General features: G+C 43.9%; 1 protein-coding gene across 5 annotated transcripts in view; it reads right to left on the reverse strand.

Annotated features, from left to right (window-relative positions):
- Positions 1–17,854, reverse strand: part of dock8 (dedicator of cytokinesis 8) — a 252,915-nt gene that overhangs the window by 191,786 nt on the left and 43,275 nt on the right. Inside the window, exon 1 of one of the 5 annotated variants that reach the window (XM_078214328.1) lies at positions 7,279–7,422. The exons of the other annotated variants lie outside the window; for them this stretch is intronic. The gene's annotated coding sequence lies outside the window, so the exon portion shown is untranslated. Of the gene's footprint in view, positions 1–7,278; positions 7,423–17,854 lie in introns of those variants that run through there. 5 annotated transcript variants of the gene reach the window in all.

The following is a 17,854-nucleotide window of genomic DNA, read 5'->3' on the forward strand; positions in this document are numbered from 1 at the left end:
TACCACCACAATTAGGAATGAAAATTAATGCAGGCCTTCTCAGCGACATTCCGATCCCATTAAACAAATAAAGAAAATATAACCACCTTCTCCAGAAGTCTCCCATATTTTTTGGGGAGTTGACCTCTGCTGCTCTTTAAAATGTTGCATCATATGGATGCAACGAAAGCATCTTCTTCTGATCTATAGTCTGAATGATTCATATCTTTTTGCATATGCACTTGTTTTATTGCTCCAAAGTTAAGCTTGATTTGAAACACAAGCTTTTTTATTCCACAGTTAGGCAAAATGTAGAATCTTAGGTATAAGAATTGCTTAATTCAATCCTTGCAACTTACATTTGTGTAACTATACAAAATAAAGAATATTCATCATTTCCAATTCAATGGTTCATCCAGATTAATTTAAACAGAATAATCACTCTCTAGATCTTGTCCTGGATCTCAGGGATTCTTTCTGTAGCCATTCTTCTTACAGAACCAAGTCTTTTACAACTTTTTGCTCTGTGCCTGCCTGTGCACAGTTCTGGTTTCCAAAAGCCTGACTGAAGTTGGCAATGCAGCCTATTGAATTCAAATGCGAGATAACATCTTAAAGGACAATTTCACTCACTGCGGGTGGAATTGGTACACACCCAGCTGCATGAAACGGGCTTGAACTGAATCAGCAGTCAATTCCTTGCCATGTCTGATCAGTTCACAGAATGATGGTTCAAACTCTTTTTGGAAACTCATTTCCAATTCTCACCTTTGCTTTTGCCTGGTTTTAAATTCAAATGTTGGCAATATTTTCCAAATCAATAGAAATTAAACACTAGAGCAGTGAAAAATGGGCTGCTGATTGACTAGGATTCCATTTTGCACTGATTGGACAGATTAGTTCCACCCCTCACTGCCCTCCTGTGACAAAAACAACAGAAGAAACAGGAGAAGGAGAAGGCTATTTGGCTCCTCAAGTCAGCCCTGCCATTCAAGTAGATCACAGATAATCCATTAATTGCCTTAAATTTGCCTTAACTCCACATTGCTGCCTGCCCCCATAACCTTCGACTGCCTTATCAAAAATCTCTCTAACTCTGCCTTAAGTAGTCAATGACCTAGTTTTCTGTGGAAGAGAACCCCAAACGCTAACAACCCAGTGAGCACGGAAACTCCTTCTCATCTCTATCTTATAGGGAGACTCCTTATATTCAAATTGTGTTCCGAGTTGTAGATTTCCCCACGAGAGGAAACATCCACTCAGCATCTACCCTGTCAACCCCCCTCAGAACGTTAATATATTTCAATAAGATCATCTCTCATTCTTCTAAACTCTGTGTATAGACCCAACCTGCTCAACCTTTTCTCATAAGACACAAATCCTTCATCCCAGGAATCAGCCTAGTTAAGCTTCTCGGAATTGCTTCCAATGCAAGTATGTCCCTCCTTTGGTTAGGTGACCAAACCTGTACTCAGTAATCTCGGTGCGGTCTCATCAATGCTCACTACAGCTCTATCAAGATTTCCTTACTTTATACTCCATCTCTCTTGCGATCAAGGCCAACATTCAATTTGCACTCCTAATTACTTGTTGCCCCTGCATGCTAACGTTTTGTAATTCATGTACAAGGACACCCAGATCCTTCTGTACTGCAGCATTATATAGTTTCTCTCCATTTAATTAACATTCTGCTTTGATATTCTTCGTGTTGAAGTGGACAATGTCACATGGCCCCACTACATACTTCATCTGCCAAATTTTTGACCATTCACCTAACCTATTTATATCACTTTGCAGATTCTCTATATCCTCCTCATAATTTGCTTTCCTACCCATCTTTGTATCATCAGCAAATTTAGATGCAAGACATCTCAGATAGATTCTAAAAGTTGTGAACTCAGTGATGATTCATGTGGCATGGAGCAAGTTATAGTTTGCCAACCTGAAAATGACCCATTGATCCCAACTTACTGTTTCCTGTTAGTCTGTCTCTGCTAATACATCACCCCCAACACCATAAACTCTTATTCTGTGTTGTTGTTTCTCTTCCCGTACCTAGTGGTGTGCAAGGCAGCCTTTCATCTGTTCCCCTTTGACAAGGTACCGCATGGTAGATTGTTGCATAAAGTTAAATCTCACGGGATCCAGGGTGAGCTATCTAAATGGATACAAAATTGGTTTCTTGACAGAAGCCAGAGGGTGGTTGTAGAGAGTTGTTTTTCAAACTGGAGGCCTGTGACCAGCGGTGTGCCTCAGGGATCAGTGCTGGGCCCACTGTTATTTGTTATTTATATTAATGATTTGGATGAGAATATAGGGGGCATGGTTAGTAATTTTGCAGATGACATCAAGATTGGTGGCATAGTGGACAGTGAAGAAAGTTATCTCCAATTGCAACGGGATCTTAGATCAATTGGGCCAGTGGGCTGACGAATGGCAGATGGAGTTTAATTTAGACAAATGCGAAGTGATGCATTTTGATAGATTGAACCAGGGCAGGACTTACTCAGTTAATGGTAGGGCATTCGGGAGAGTTACAGAACAAAGAGATCTAGGGGTACATGTTCATAGCTCCTTGAAAGTGGAGTCACAGGTGGACAGAATGGTGAAGAAGGCATTCGGCATGCTTGGTTTCATTGGTCAGAACATTGACTACAGGAGTTGGGACGTCTTGTTGAAGTTGTACAAGACATTGGTAAGGCCACACTTGGAATACTGTGTGCAATTCTGGTCACCCTATTATAGAAAGGATATTATTAAACTAGAAAGAGTGCAGAAAAGATTTACTAGGATGCTACCGGGACTTGATGGATTGAGTTATAAGGAGAGGCTGAATAGACGGGGACTTTTTTTCTCTGGAGCATAGGAGGTTGAGGGGTGACCTTATAGAGATCTATAAAATAATGAGGGGCATAGACAAGGTAGATAGTCAATATCTTTTCCCAAAGGTAGGGGAGTCTAAAACTAGAGGGCATAGGTTTAAGGTGAGAGGGGAGAGATACAAAAGTGTCCAGAGGGGCAATTTTTTCACACAGAGGGTGGTGAGTGTCTGGAACAAGCTGCCAGAGATAGTAGTAGAGGCGGGTAAAATTTTGTCTTTTAAAAAGCATTTAGATAGTTACATGGGTACGATGGGTATAGAGGGATATGGGCCAAATGCAGGCAATTGGGATTAGCTTAGCGGTTTTAATAAAAAAGGGCGGCATGGACAAATTGGGCCGAAGGGCCTGTTTCCATGCCGTAAACCTCTATGACTCTATGAGCGAGGTTTATCCTAGAACACATACACAGGCTTATAGCTTGAGGGATGTCAATCCACATCAAGTATGGCTGACCAGGAGTTTCTTCAGGAGGCTCTTACCATCTGCATGTTGGAAGGGTTTTGCAAGTTGTTACTCAACCTGGGCGGCATGGTAGCACAGTGGTTAGCACTGCTGCTTCACAGCTCCAGGGACCTGGGTTCGATTCCCGGCTTGGGTCACTGTCTGTGTGGAGTTTGCACATTCTCCTCGTGTCTGCGTGGGTTTCCTCCAGGTGCTCCGGTTTCCTCCCACAGTCCAAAGATGTGCGGGTTAGGTTGATTGGCCATGCTAAAAATTGCCCTTAGTGTCCTGAGATGCATAGGTTAGAGGGATTAGTAGGTGGATATGGGAGTAGGGCCTGGGTGGCATTGTGGTTGGTGCAGACTCGATGGGCCAAATGGCCTCTTTCTGTACTGTAGGGTTTCTACGATGATTTCAATCTGTTGGCTAGATTATGAACAGATCTTCCTTGGCCATCAAGTTTAGGGGTGGGGCTTGAAGCGGGAGCTGCTGCCTCAGAGACAGGGATGTGACCCACTGCGTCATAAGACCTCCCTTATCTTGTATAATAACCTTTTATATAGCATCTTATTAGCAGCCTTTTGGAAATCCAAATATCTACTGGTTCCCTTTTATTCACCCTGCTTGTTACATCCTCGAAGAACTATAATAAAGTTGTCAAACATGATATCCCTGATGTATTATGATTTTCTAAATCTCCTGCTACCTGTTCTTTAACAACTGATTCCAGCATTTTCCCAATTGCAGTTGTTAGGCTAACTCACCTACAGTTTCCAGCTTTCTGTCTCCCTCATTTCTTGAATGGAGACGCTACATTTGGTGTTTCCAATCTGTTGGGACCTTTCCAGAGTCTAGGGAATTTTGGAAGATTACAACCAATGCATCCACTAACTCTGCAGCCACCTCTTTTAGAACGTACATGCAGGCCATCAGGTCCAAGGAACTTGTCAGCCTCAAGTTCCAATAGTTTTCCCATTACTATTTCTCTGGTGATAATGATCGTTTTAAGCTACACCCTCTCTTTTGCCTCTTGTTTCTTTTACCATTCTCGAGATACTTTTTGTCACTTCCACTGTGAAGGTGAACAAAAACTACCTGCTCAAAGCCACTGCCATTTCCTCGTTTTCCATTATGAATTCCCCAGTATCACAATCTAATGGATTCCAGACCATAAGACATAGGAGCAGAACTTTTCAGCCCATCAAGTGTGCACCACCAATGAGATCAAGTTGTTCAGTGTTAAGATGAAAGTCACCCATGATTATTGCTGTACCTGTCTGGCAAGCCCCCATTATTTCTTGGTGTGGACTCTGCCCTGTATAGCTACCATCACCAGGACTTCCTTCTATTGCTATTTCTTATCTCCATACAAACTGTTCTTACGACTTGATCTTCTGAACCAAGATCATTTCTCATTATTGTACTGACCTCATTCTTTATTAACAGAGCTACCCCAACTTTTTCTTTCCTTCTGATCTTCAGAAATGTCAAATTCCTTGAATATTCAAGTCCCACCCTTGGTCACCATGGAACCAAGTCTCTGTAATGGCTGCCGTTTCATACCCACTTGTTTCTATCTGTGCTATTAATTCATAACCTTGTTATGGATGCTGCAAGTATTCAGATAAAGAGACTTCAATCGGTCTTTATTCTATTCTTGTCTAATCCATTCTGCTGGTGCACTCTTATGTCCCTGCTCTGTCCTTTTCTGTCACACTGGTTGTCACAACCCATATCAAAGTATTATTACCTTGTTCATTCCCTCTAACTTGTTTAACTCCCCTCATGTGAACACTACCCTTCCCCATTATTTAGCTTAAAGTCCTCCCTACAGCCCTAATTATGCAATGAGTACTCTGGTCCCAGCACTGTTTAGGTGAAGGCTAACCCAACGGGACAACACCGTCTTTCCCGAGTACTGGTGCTAACACTCCCAGAATCAAGGCCCATTGATCTCATACCAATCTTTGAGCCATGTATTCAATTCCTTGATCTGATTTACCCCAGGCCAATTTTCTCATGGCTCAGGTACTAATCCATCTGTGTGGATCAGTTTTTAAATTTAGATCCCTGATATTCACACTCCGTCAGCAGTAACTCTTTCTTAGCCCTACCCAAGCTGTTGGTGCTGATGTGGACCACAACAACTGGTTCTTTCTCCTCCCACTCTCAAGTTCCTTTCCAGCCTGAGAAAGTGTCCTTAACACTGGCACCAGGCAAGAAACACAACCTTTGGATCTGATGCTCTGAGTTGCAGAGAACCATATCCATCTGTCTAACCATACTGTTCCTTACTACAACTACATTCCTTTTAACCCCCTCACCCCCTGCAAGTTTTCTCATCCTCCCTGCAATTCCTGCTTTCACTTGCACAAGCTGCAACAACCTTGAACCTAATAGTTAATTGAAAGGGCTGGGGGTCCTCCAGTGCTACCCTCCAAATTCTCATAAGTGCCTCACTCGCAGTCCCTGACCATGGACCAAATCTGATTTATGTATAGTCTAATGTGACTGCCTCCTGGAGCAAAATGTCCAGGTAATTTGTCCCCTCCCTGATGCATCAGTGTCCGAAGTTAAGACTCCAGCTGATCAATTCTGAGCCCAAGTTCCTCAAACTCCAGACACTTACTGCAGATGTGGTTGTTGTGGGTCACACAGGTGTCCTCCACCTCATATGTATGACCGCTGCTACACCTCACCTGCCCTACCATCTTTACTGTGAACACATAGCCACAGATATGCGTTGGAGGAGCACTAGAAAGTGTTGAAATAAGTCAGCTTATCCTTTTCTGGGCAGATCGTTCAGAGCGGAGATTATATTTTACTGTTTTCCATATGATGAGGCTACCCTGCGTTGAACCTTGTGACTTTAGTGTGCATGTCCCAAGAATTTGGTTAATTGCTTTTTGCAATGCTGTGTATGCCAGTTCCTCATACAGCCATCATTGTAACCAATTAGGTTTAGAAGTATCGTTGAACGATTGATTATCTGTTGTTACATCATAGTTTAATTAAGCAGGCTAAAAATTTAATACAGTACTTTTATCACACCAGTTTAAGCTACTGCCTGCCCCCTGTTAATAGAGAAGTGTCTTTCATCAGTTGCATAGTGGGGTAAACTTATAAATATTCAACTAAAATGAGGGGATAAAATTAGGTGGACTCAATTTAGTGAGGTCTACTTTTATGGGCATTTTTTTCCCCTCCTGTAGATGTGCTCTGCCTAACCACACTCCCTAGGCCAGACCATTTCATGGGCAAATGATCTACAGGCCTCAAGCAACACAAGTGCTGTGAGATGTCACATGCCAACAACAATGTTCTTTACGCTGCTACAATCTCTGTTTCAATAATTTTAAACTTTGCATTCTCACTAAATGTAATCAGGATCATTCAAAGTTAATCTTAAAGAATATGGGAATCCAATTTTCTACTTAGCAGCAAGTTAATGAAGCTAGTGGAAATATTATTAATCTAATATTAGGCCTTTCATGATACACTAATTAAGGCACAAAACGGCACTAGAAGTTTCAAGCAAAATGCACTGATGGCCATTATCACAGTTCATCTATATAATTTAAAAGAAGTCTATGAAACATTTTTTAAATATATAATTGCATGAGACACAAGCCAGTCCACAGATATCCACCAACAGCTGCTCACTTTACCACAAAGAACAAAATGGTGAATTCCAAAATGCAATCTGTTTAAGTAGATCAATCAGTTCATCAGAATGCTGGGAGATCAAGTCTCATGTGAACGTTTTCAGCATTGATTACACATTGCAAAGAATCACCATCACACGAGATGAAACCAGACTTGTCACTTGAATGTGAAATACATAAGTTTGCATATTGCCCAGGATGGCATCAAAGCATGGAATGATAACACTGAGCACATCTGCTGGTCACATTCAAAGTTCTTGCTAAAATCAGCTCTGCGTTAACGGACTAGAATTGCAAAAAATGTTTCTTACCTGATAAGGACGAGTGGCAAAATCTACCTTCTTAAAATGGCGCCTCCGAGCTAACAAAAAAAGAACAAATCTACACAGTGAAGTCTCCAAGAGGAGAAGTGGTGGTTACAAAACCACTCTCCTTCCTGCCTCATGCAAAACCACACAACCCTGCAAACACATTGACATGTATCTTAGATAGGCAGCTGCACTCTCAGGAAGTGACGTCACTGATAGTTTGACAAAATATCGGAAGCCAATATTATTTCCACCTTAAATCTCCCAATTCTACAAATTTGTGATAGATTCTGTGTTTTTATTGGCCTGCCGAGACTGTTGATTCAGTATCTAAATTATATAGTGAACATGTAGCAGCAGATATGCTTTGGAGGAGCACTATAAAGTGTTAAAATAAGTCAGCTTATCCTTTTCTGGGCAGATGGTTCAGAACTGAGATTATGTTTTACTGTTTTACATGTGACCAAGCTACCGTGTGTTGAACCTTGTGACTTTAGTGTGTATGTCTCAAGAGTTTGGTTAGTTGCTTTCTGCAATGCTGTGCATGCCAGTTCCTCATACAGCCATCATTCACATCCATACTCTGTGTAAGGACATGATACTTTTTTAAAAATGTATTCATAGAATCCCTACAGTGCAGGAGGCCACCATTTGGCCCATCGAGTCTGCACCAACCACAATCCAACCCAGCCCCTATCCCCTTCACCCCAGGTACTTAGCCTCCTAGTCCCCCTGACACTAAGTGCTAATTTAGCATGGCCAATCAACCTAACCCGCACATTTTTGGACTGTGGGAGGAAAACAGAGCACCCGGAGGAAACCCACGTAGACACGAGGAGAACGTGCAAACTCCACAAGCACAGTGACCCAAGCTGGGAATCAAACCCCAGGTCCCTGGTGCTGTGAGGCGCCAGTGCTAACCACTGTGTGCCACCATGTGTCACTTACTGAAACATTTCCCAACCACTACTGAAAGAATAAAATTTGCTAAGCAACATACACAAAACAAAATAGAGGTCTGCTATTATCCTTACAATTCACTCACTTTCTACATATTACTCAATTATTCTGCACTCCCACCAGCTGAACTATTCATTGGAATTTATCAAAAGATCTATAAAGTAGAGGCATGAAAGTTTATTCTTTCAAACACCGCTGAAAAAAAATATGTTTCCAGAAAATTCCAGAAAGGATGTGTAAAGATTCTGTTGGTCAGATAGAGTATTCCCCACTTTAATTCTAATGCAAAATATGAACCAACGTTTCAGATGCTGCTGAATCTGCTGTGCAATGTCACTATTTCCTGTTTTATTTCAGATTTGCAGCATCCAGCTTTTAAAAAATCTCTCCTAGAACTTTATTCACTCTGCATATCAATAGACACCTGTGTGGGGACAACACAGGCCAATACAGATAGTTAGAGGAGTTGACACAGAGTGAACAGAAAAGAAAGGGGGTAGTGACTGTGACCAGTGAATGAAAACGAGAACACAATGAGAGAGAGAGAGAACAAAATGAGACAGACAGACAATAGGGAGCAGAGAATTATAAGGAGGGGGAGAAAGAGGGTCAAAAGAGCAGGAAGTAGACTATTCAGCCCATTGTGCCTGTTCAGCCACTGTGCCATATCAAGGCTAAATCTAACAGGATGCAACGTCACATGCTCTCTCTGCATCCAGCACCACGGCAATGTTTTGTGCTTTGGGCAGGGGTCACGCACACACTGGCATTCGCATGGGCAGCTGCTGGGGAGTGTGATGACGCAGGTCTTGGGCAGTTGAAGGATAGTCTAGGATGTCCCAGACACTGATTCGGAGTTGGATAATGAACCTTAGGAGTTGTCCGTAAGACAGCAGATGCTGGGTGTCCAGTACGAGCTCTGTGAAGGTTTGGTAGGTGTAACAGAGAGGTTACCTTCTCTGGCCCAGACTCTGGAGGTGTTCATCTAGGCCATGAGGACTGCAATCAGCCACTTTCAGAGTGCCAAGTTTCATAGAAATCATAGAAACCCTACAATACAGAAAGAGGCCATTCGGCCCATCGAGTCTGCACCGACCACAATCCCACCCAAGTCCTTCCCCCATATCCCTACGTATTTTACCCGCGAATCCACGCATCCCAGGACACTAAGGGGCAATTTTTTAGTGTGGCCAATCAACCTAACCCGCACATCTTTGGACTGTGGGAGGAAACCGGAGCACCTGGAGGAAACCCACGCAGACACGAGGAGAATGTGCAAACTCCACACAGACAGTGACCCAAGCCGGGAATCGAACCCAGGTCCCTGGAGCTGTGAAGCAGCAGTGCTAACCACTGTGCTACCGTGCCGCCCACGGTGGCACAGTCTCCATAGGCAGTGCCTCCATAGGCAGTGCCTCCATAGGCAGACTGGCAACCGTGCTGGAGGGAATAACCGAGTGCACAGCACATCCAATCGTGGGATGCATTCTGGCCTGCACATCATCACCCTGGCTGTGAGTTCAGAGGTTCAAACCCAGGGCAAGAGGGGATTGTCACTCAAGCATCTCCTGGCACCTCACTGGCTAGCAAGGATAACCAACTAGTCACCATGGCAGGGGGTGAGCAGCAGCTACAAGTTCCTCTCATGGCCCTTCTGATGAGGGCAGTATCTCCTCCTTCCATCAGCCATTGACACAGGCCTTGAACATTGCCATGGCGACTGAAGACTCACATACGTCTCAGCAAGAGTCTCGGAGTGGCAGCAGCAAGGTGGGTGTGAGGAGGAGCATTGCGCAATAGCACTTGGAAACAGGTTAGTAAATACCCACATTTATCATGGAAAGGACGACGTGATTGATTATTCATTGATGTTGTTCGACCTTTCAAACTTGTGGAAAAACTCTCGCTTTCCCTCATGTTGATGTTCTTCTTGGTGGCTGTGTGGCTGATGTCTGGAGGTTTAGGGAAGAAATAGAAGTTTGAGGGAGAGCAGGAGGAATTGGGTGTTCTTGTGTGGGGTGATGGTGAACATTTCGTTAATAGGGCTACAGGACTCGCTCATAACAACAGGGGTAAAGGAAGACCAGACCTCTTCTATAGTGAGCCTCGCCACTGCTACAGAAATCTTTGCTATATTAAGGCAGCCCTAAAGTCACACCCATCCATTCAATCATGGTCTGGACCATCAGCAGGAGCATCGCTGTGATCCCTCAACTCATCATCACTCTTCTTATCAGAGCATTGGCCCCATTTAGCAAGTTTGCATCCTTCAGGGCATTTCCTCTACGCGAGGCAATTATGGAGTGCACAGCAAACCACAACCTTCAGGAGACACATGTGAGGGGGAAGCACTGTAATGCACCTCCCCATCTGCCCAGGCATCAGAACTGCAGCTTTAGGAAATGGGTGGTCTGCTCCATTTTGGCCCGGGTGCCGGTGTGACACTCTGCAACAGATCTGGGCACCCTCACAAACGGCATTAGCCACCTTTTCAGTGGATAGTCCTTCGCACCTAGTAGCCACTCCTCCAGTGAATCTGGGCTGGTTAAAAGATCTGGAACTCGAGTTCCTAAGGATAGATGAGTTGTGACAGTTGCTCAGGCACCTGGTACACACCTGCATAACCCACGAATTATGGTCACACGAGAACTGGACATTGATCAAGTGGAATCCCTTCCTTTTTATGCAGGTTCCTGGCAGTCCAGCAGGAACCTTAATGGCTTTGTGCGTGGAGGCAATGGTTCCCCGCAATCTGCAATAGCTGCAAATTCTCAAACTCTATCCATGTGTATATGGATATCCTGAGTAAATGAAATGTAATTCCCAGCCCTTCAGAATATTGCATCTGTGAAAAACTTTGTGTAGCATGCTGCATTATCTCAATGAGATCTCCATGACTTGCCTGGAATGAACCTGTTGCAAAGAGGTTCAATGCTACTGTAACAGGCATCGGCTCCTCAGTGCAGTTGGATGCGATCTCCCCTGTAAGCGTCTCCCAAAGTGATATCACAGTGGCTCTGAAAAGTTGATTCTTCTCCTGCGTTGAGTCTCGCTCAGTTGCAGGGAGCTAAATCACCACCTGTATACTCATAGGGCAGCAATGGATTGTCTGCACCTCTGCTGAGGGTCTCAGAGTTCCTCCTGACCCTCGGGATCTAGCAGTGCTCTGTCCCCTTCCCAGAAAAGCCACTGTATCCTGAGTCCCCCTGTGTTCCCTTCTCCTCTTAACCCTCTCTCTTCCTCACTGGAGGTTGTGTCTCTAGCTGAGAACGCAATGTCCATCTGCCTCAGAGACTTTACACTGCTGGGTAATTGAAAATAATCAAATCAGCAGGGCCCTCTGAATCAGAGAAGAGCCCTCCTGATGAAACCATATCCTAAACATTCCTGTCCTCATTCACATCAGCAGTCCCCATCGTCAATGAAGTTTTAACTACAAAGTGGAGATTCTGGTCTCGGCCAGAGCTTTAAAACCCATCCAAACATGTTTTCCTATTAAAAAAATGCATTCCCTACCAGTTGTGATTCTCACCCTGAAGGTGTATTATTGCCTTCTGAACATATTATAACCATTGTCACTCAATCTCACTGCCACCAGCTCAGATACTGGCACTGTGCTGACTTTCAATTGTTACACAGAAGTGGGATCTGCTAATGGCCAATCTGCAAATGGCCAATGGTTTGCAGCCTGGGCAGGAGTGAGGACAGTGGAGGTGGAAATTTGTTGGAGGGCAGCGTTACTTACACATTCTGCTGCAGAGGACTCAGATGAAACTTTGATGGGCATTTATTCCTCAATCCAACCATCACCCTCAAGAAAGCAATCAGAAACTGATCATGCACCACCCAGACCAATCACGCACCCCTTAAGCCAATTAAATAGCCTTGCTTCATTTATCAGAATGCAATAACATGGTTGTGGCTTGGAAAGAGTTAATAAACAGCAGCTTTCACTGACCAAGTGCCTGCTGTCCACGGGGAAGTAGAAGCTATGGGGAGGGAATAGAGACGAAGTGTCAACCTGCCCCAAGGCTGAACCATAGAGCAAGAGATGCAGTCCACTACTCACGTCCCACCCTGTCTTTGATCAGTATTAATCTACACTTCACCAAATTGTCCCTTGTTGCCTATATGGTTAAAATCTCAGAACTTACACTGTTCAAGAGGGATCATAGCATGTGGACTGTGATTATGTTCACAGGAACCAGAGTTAATTGAGACAATCACAATGGATCTGCCAGCTGCCTCATTCCTTCCTTCTCTTCCTGAGATGTACATTATCTCTCTGGTGACAGAGCATGTGATGTCCACATTATGGAGCCTATCGCAGAATACCATGAATTGGAACACATGCTCCACTAAGCACTGGAAGGGCTACTCTAGGGCAGTCAGGGTATCAAACCGTTACTTCAATGCCTCAATGATCTTCTCTATTGTGGTTCTCAAGACAGCCTAATCCACACTACATGGCCTCAGGTCGTCAAAGGAACTATATAAATGGAAGTCTTTCTGTCTCACCATCATTTATACTCATGTGATGCCAACGAGGTGAACTACTATCATAAATTTTATTTTTTTGCTTTGAAAACATTTTTGTAGCATTACCTGAAGGTTGACTGAAGGTGGCCAACCTGCTTCTCTGTCAGTCTAATAGGATCATAGAATCATACAGTGCAGAAGGAGGCCATTCATCCCATCGAGTCTGCACCGACCCCAATCTCACCCAAGCACTTTTCTCCATAACCCCATGCATTTTGCGCTAGCTAGTCCCCCTGACACTTGGCAATTTTGCATGGCCAATCCACCTAACCTGCACATCTTTGGACTGTGGGAGGAAACCGGAGCATCCGGAGGAAACCCAAGCAGAAACGGGGAGAACGTGCAAGCTCCACACAGACAGTGACCCAAGCCGGGAATCGAACCTGGGTCCCTAGCGCTGTGAGGGAGCAGTGCTAACCACTGTGCCACCGTGCTGCCCCAATAATACATAGCTGTGATTTTGTAGCAACCATCAATATCCTGCACATTCAGACAATGGATGTAGGCTGAGGCAAGAGATGGGAATTTTAAAAATATATATAATTGTCAAGATATGGTCATTGCTAGCAACTGCAGCATTTATTCTTCAACCCTATTTTTCCTCTAAGGTCCTGCACTGTGGGGATTCTATGGTTCTATGGTAAGGTGGTGCTGAGCTATATTTTGGAACTGGTGTAATCCACATCATAAAGTTGCTGTTAGATGGCAGTGGAAGTCTGATCCAAATTCAATAATACAATGCAGATTAGGCTTTCCTAGGTGCTCTGCTTGCTAACATATTTTCATTGCTAATTCAAAATCAAGGAACACCAAAGTTTCAGACAATAAAATAACTTCACAAAAATGTAGACGCAGCCAGATTTCAGAACACTGAAAAATCCAATATGTGACCACGAAAGTCTGAACAGTTAATCCCAATTAACACAGAACATGCTGGACAGCAAAACCTGATGTAAATGCTGAAAGGAAACACTAAATGCAGCCTAACCAAAAAAGACCAGAAATCCTATTCCTTTTTCAGAAAGTAGAGGAAATTTGCAAGACAATTAAGATACATTTTTGTTGCATGGCTTATTTCAAATAAAATTGACATTTTTGCTGTCAGACTTCTGAATGGTCCTCCTCTGATCTTTCTCTTTATCCTATTGGGAACTGCAACACCATATTCTGCACCCTTTCCTTCTCCCTATGTACTCTATGAACGGTATGTTTTGTCTGCACAGCTCGCAAGAAACAATACTTTTACTTTATCCTGATACATGTGACAATAATAAATCAAATCAATTCTTAGTTGAAATATCATTTGCCCGAGTTGTAAAAAATTAAATCTTCTCGGTAATTTCCCCACTGGGGCCACACACTAAATTTAGTTATTTTGGATTACAATCCAACCACCCACAAGCCCACCAAAGAACAAAGAACAATACAGCACAGGAACAGGCCCTTCGGCCCTCCAAGCCTGCGCCGCTCATGTGCCCAACTAGACCATTCGTTTGTATCCCTCTATTCCCAGTCTGTTCATGGGCTATCTAGATAAGTCTTAAACGATCCCAGTGTGTCCGCCTCAATCACCTTGCTTGGCAGTGCATTCCAGGCCCCCACCACCCTCTGTGTAAAATATGTCCCCCTGACATCTGTGTTGAACCTTGCCCCCCTCACCTTGAACCCGTGACCCCTTGTGTTCGTCACCTCCGACCTGGGAAAAAGCTTCCCACTGTTCACCCTATCTATGCCCTTCATAATTTTGTACACCTCTATTAGGTCGCCCCTCACCCTCCGTCTTTCCAGGGACAACAACCCCAGTTTACCCAATCTCTCCTCATAGCTAAGACCCTCCATACTAGGCAACATCCTGGTAAACCTTCTCTGCACTCTCTCCAAAGCCTCCACGTCCTTCTGGTAGTGTGGCGGCCAGAACTGGACGCAGTATTCCAAATGTGGCCTAACCAACGTTCCATACAGCTGCAACATCATATGCCAACTTTTATATTCTATGCCCCATCCAATAAAGGCAAGCATGCTATATGCCTGCTTGACCATCCTCTCCACCTGTGCTGCCACCTTTAAGGATCTGTGGACTTGTACACCCAGGTCCCTCTGTGTGTCTATACTCCTAATGGTTCTGCCATTTATTGTATAGCTCCCCCTTACATTAGATCGACCGAAATGCATCACTTCGCATTTATCTGGATTAAATTCCATCTGCCATTTCTCCGCCCAATGTTCCAGCCTGTCTATAGCCTGCTGTATTCTCTGACAACGTTCATCACTATCCGCAACTCCAGCAATCTTTGTGTCGTCCGCAAACTTACTTATCACACCAGCTACATCTTCCTCCAAATCATTTATATATATCACAAACAGCAGAGGTCCCAGTACAGAGCCCTGCGGAACACCACCAGTCACAGACCTCCAACCGGAAAAAGACCCCTCCACTGTTACCCCCTGTCTTCTATGGCTAAGCCAGTTCTCCATCCATCTAGCTAGCTCACCTTTTATCCCGTGATATTTAACCTTTTGCACCAGCCTGCCATGAGGGACCTTGTCAAACACTTTACTAAAATCCATATAGACGACATCCACGGCCCTTCCTTCGTCAATTGTTTTTGTCACCTCCTCAAAAAATTCAACCAAATTTATGAGGCATGACCTCCCTCGTACAAAACCATGCTGTGTATCGCTAATGAAATTATTCAGTTCTAAATGCGCATATATCCTATCTCTAAGAATCTTCTCCAACAACTTCCCTACCACGGACGTCAAGCTCACTGGCCTATAATTACCCGGGTTATCCTTGCCACCCTTCTTAAATAACGGGACCACATTTGCTATCCTCCAATCCTCTGAGACCTCACCTGTGTCCAGTGAAGAGACAAAGATTTCTGTTAGAGGCCCAGCAATTTCATCTCTTGCCTCCTTGAGGAGTCTCGGATAGATGCCATCTGGCCCTGGGGATGTGTCTGTCTTAATGTTTCCTAAAAAACCTAACACTTCCTCCCTTGTAATTGAGATTTTTTCTAGCGGGTCAACACATCTCTTCAAGACACTACCAGTCAATATGTCCCTCTCCTTTGTGAATACTGATGCAAAGTATTCGTTTAGAATCTGTCCTACTTCCTTTGGTTCCAAGCATAATTCCCCTCCTTTGTCCCGAGAGGTCCGATTCTTTCCCAAGCAACCCTCTTGTTCCTAATGTATGTATAAAATGCCTTAGGATTCTCCTTAATCCTGTCTGCCAAAGACATTTCGTGACCCCTTTTTGCCCTTCTAATTCCCTGTTTGAGTTCTTTTCTACTTTCTCTGTATTCCTCCAGTGCTCCATCTGTTTTTAGCTGCCTGGACCTCATGTATGCCTCTTTTTTCTTTGATCCACAATTTCACTGGTTATCCACGGTTCCCGAATCCTACCTTTCCTATCCTTCCTCTTTAGAGACACATGCCTGTCCTGCAGTCCTATCAACTGCTCCTTAAAAGACTCCCACATGCCAGATGTTGATTTACCCTCGAACAGCCTCTCCCAATCAACAGCCACCAAATCCTGCCTAATCCGGCTGTAGTTAGCCTTCCCCCAATTCAGCACCTTACTCATAGGACAACACACATCTTTTTCCATTACTATCCTAAAGTTTACAGAATTGTGGTCACTATTTGCCACATGTTCCCCTACTGAAACTTTGATGACCTGACCGGGCTCATTCCCCAAAGTTTCAGTAGGGGAACATGTGGCAAATAGTGACCACAATTCTGTAAATTTTAGGGTAGTAATGGAAAAAGATGAGTGTTGTCCTATGGGTAAAGGTGCTGAATTGGGGGAAGGCCAACTACAGCCGGCACTGCTGCTTCACAGCTCCAGGGACCTGGGTTCGATTCCTGGCTTGGGTCCCTGTCTGTGTGGAGTTTGTACATTCTCCTCGTGTCTGCATGGGTTTCCTCCGGGTGCTCCGGTTTCCTCCCACAGTCCAAAGATGTGCGGGTTAGGTTAATTGGCCATGCTAAAAGTTTGCCCTTAGTGTCCTGGGATGCGTAGGTTAGAGGGATTAGTGGGTAAATATGGAAGGATATGGGGGTAGGGCCTGGGTGGGATTGTGGTCGGCGCAGACTCGATGGGCCGAATGGCCTCTTTCTGTGCTGTAGGGTTTCTAAGTTTCTAAGAATCTTCCTGTATGCATTTTATAAATTCTTCCCCGTCCAGGCCCCCAGCCCTAAGCGAGTTTGTTGTCTGAAACATAAGTATTAGAAATGCTGATATGCATTACCAGGAAAGTCAAATTCACATCATATTATTTGCATATTTTATAATTTGCACCAAAAATGGTCATGAAAGAGTGTCTTGCGAACTACTGCCAGACATTTATACTAATATGTGATAATAATATAAGAGCTTAATCAGGATTGGACAATGATGTTTATACTAGTCTTGCATTCAATAATAATCTTCATTGTTAATTATCTTGGGTCACAAAGCATGACTAACTCAAGCCTTTGAAATTGACCAATTACCTATGTTTTCATTCTTTCACAGGATGTGGGCATTGCCGGCTAGGGAAGCATTTGTTGCCCATTCCCTGTTGCCCCTAAGGGGTGGTGAGCCGCCTTCTTGAACTATTGCAGTCTACGTGATGCAAGTACAGTCTCAGTGCTCCAGGGCAAGTAGTGGTAATGTCAAAGGATTAGCAATCCAGGGACCCAGGCTCCTAACTCTGGAGACACAGATTCAATTACCACTATAGCAGCTCATCGAAGTTAAATTTGTAATTAAAAAGTTAGTTTTGGTAATAGTGGCTATGAAACTATTGTCAATTATCATAAAAACCCATCAGGTTCACTACTGTCCTTTAGGGGAGAAAATCTGTCACCCTTATCTGGTCTGGTCTACATGTGTCTAGACTCTTGGCAATGCGGTTGTATTACTTTTCATAACATTTGAGCAATAGTTGAATGCTGTGACGGTGATAAACTGAAGCAGTTCCAAATGTTCCTAAATACCCTCTGAAATGACCCCACAAGCCACTCAGTTGTTTCAAACTGCTATGTTCCTTTCTTTGTCCGAGTTGGATAAAAATAATAACCAATTTTTTCT

The sequence above is a fragment of the Mustelus asterias genome, chromosome 6 (assembly GCF_964213995.1).
Source record: "Mustelus asterias chromosome 6, sMusAst1.hap1.1, whole genome shotgun sequence".
Lineage (NCBI taxonomy): Eukaryota > Metazoa > Chordata > Chondrichthyes > Carcharhiniformes > Triakidae > Mustelus > Mustelus asterias.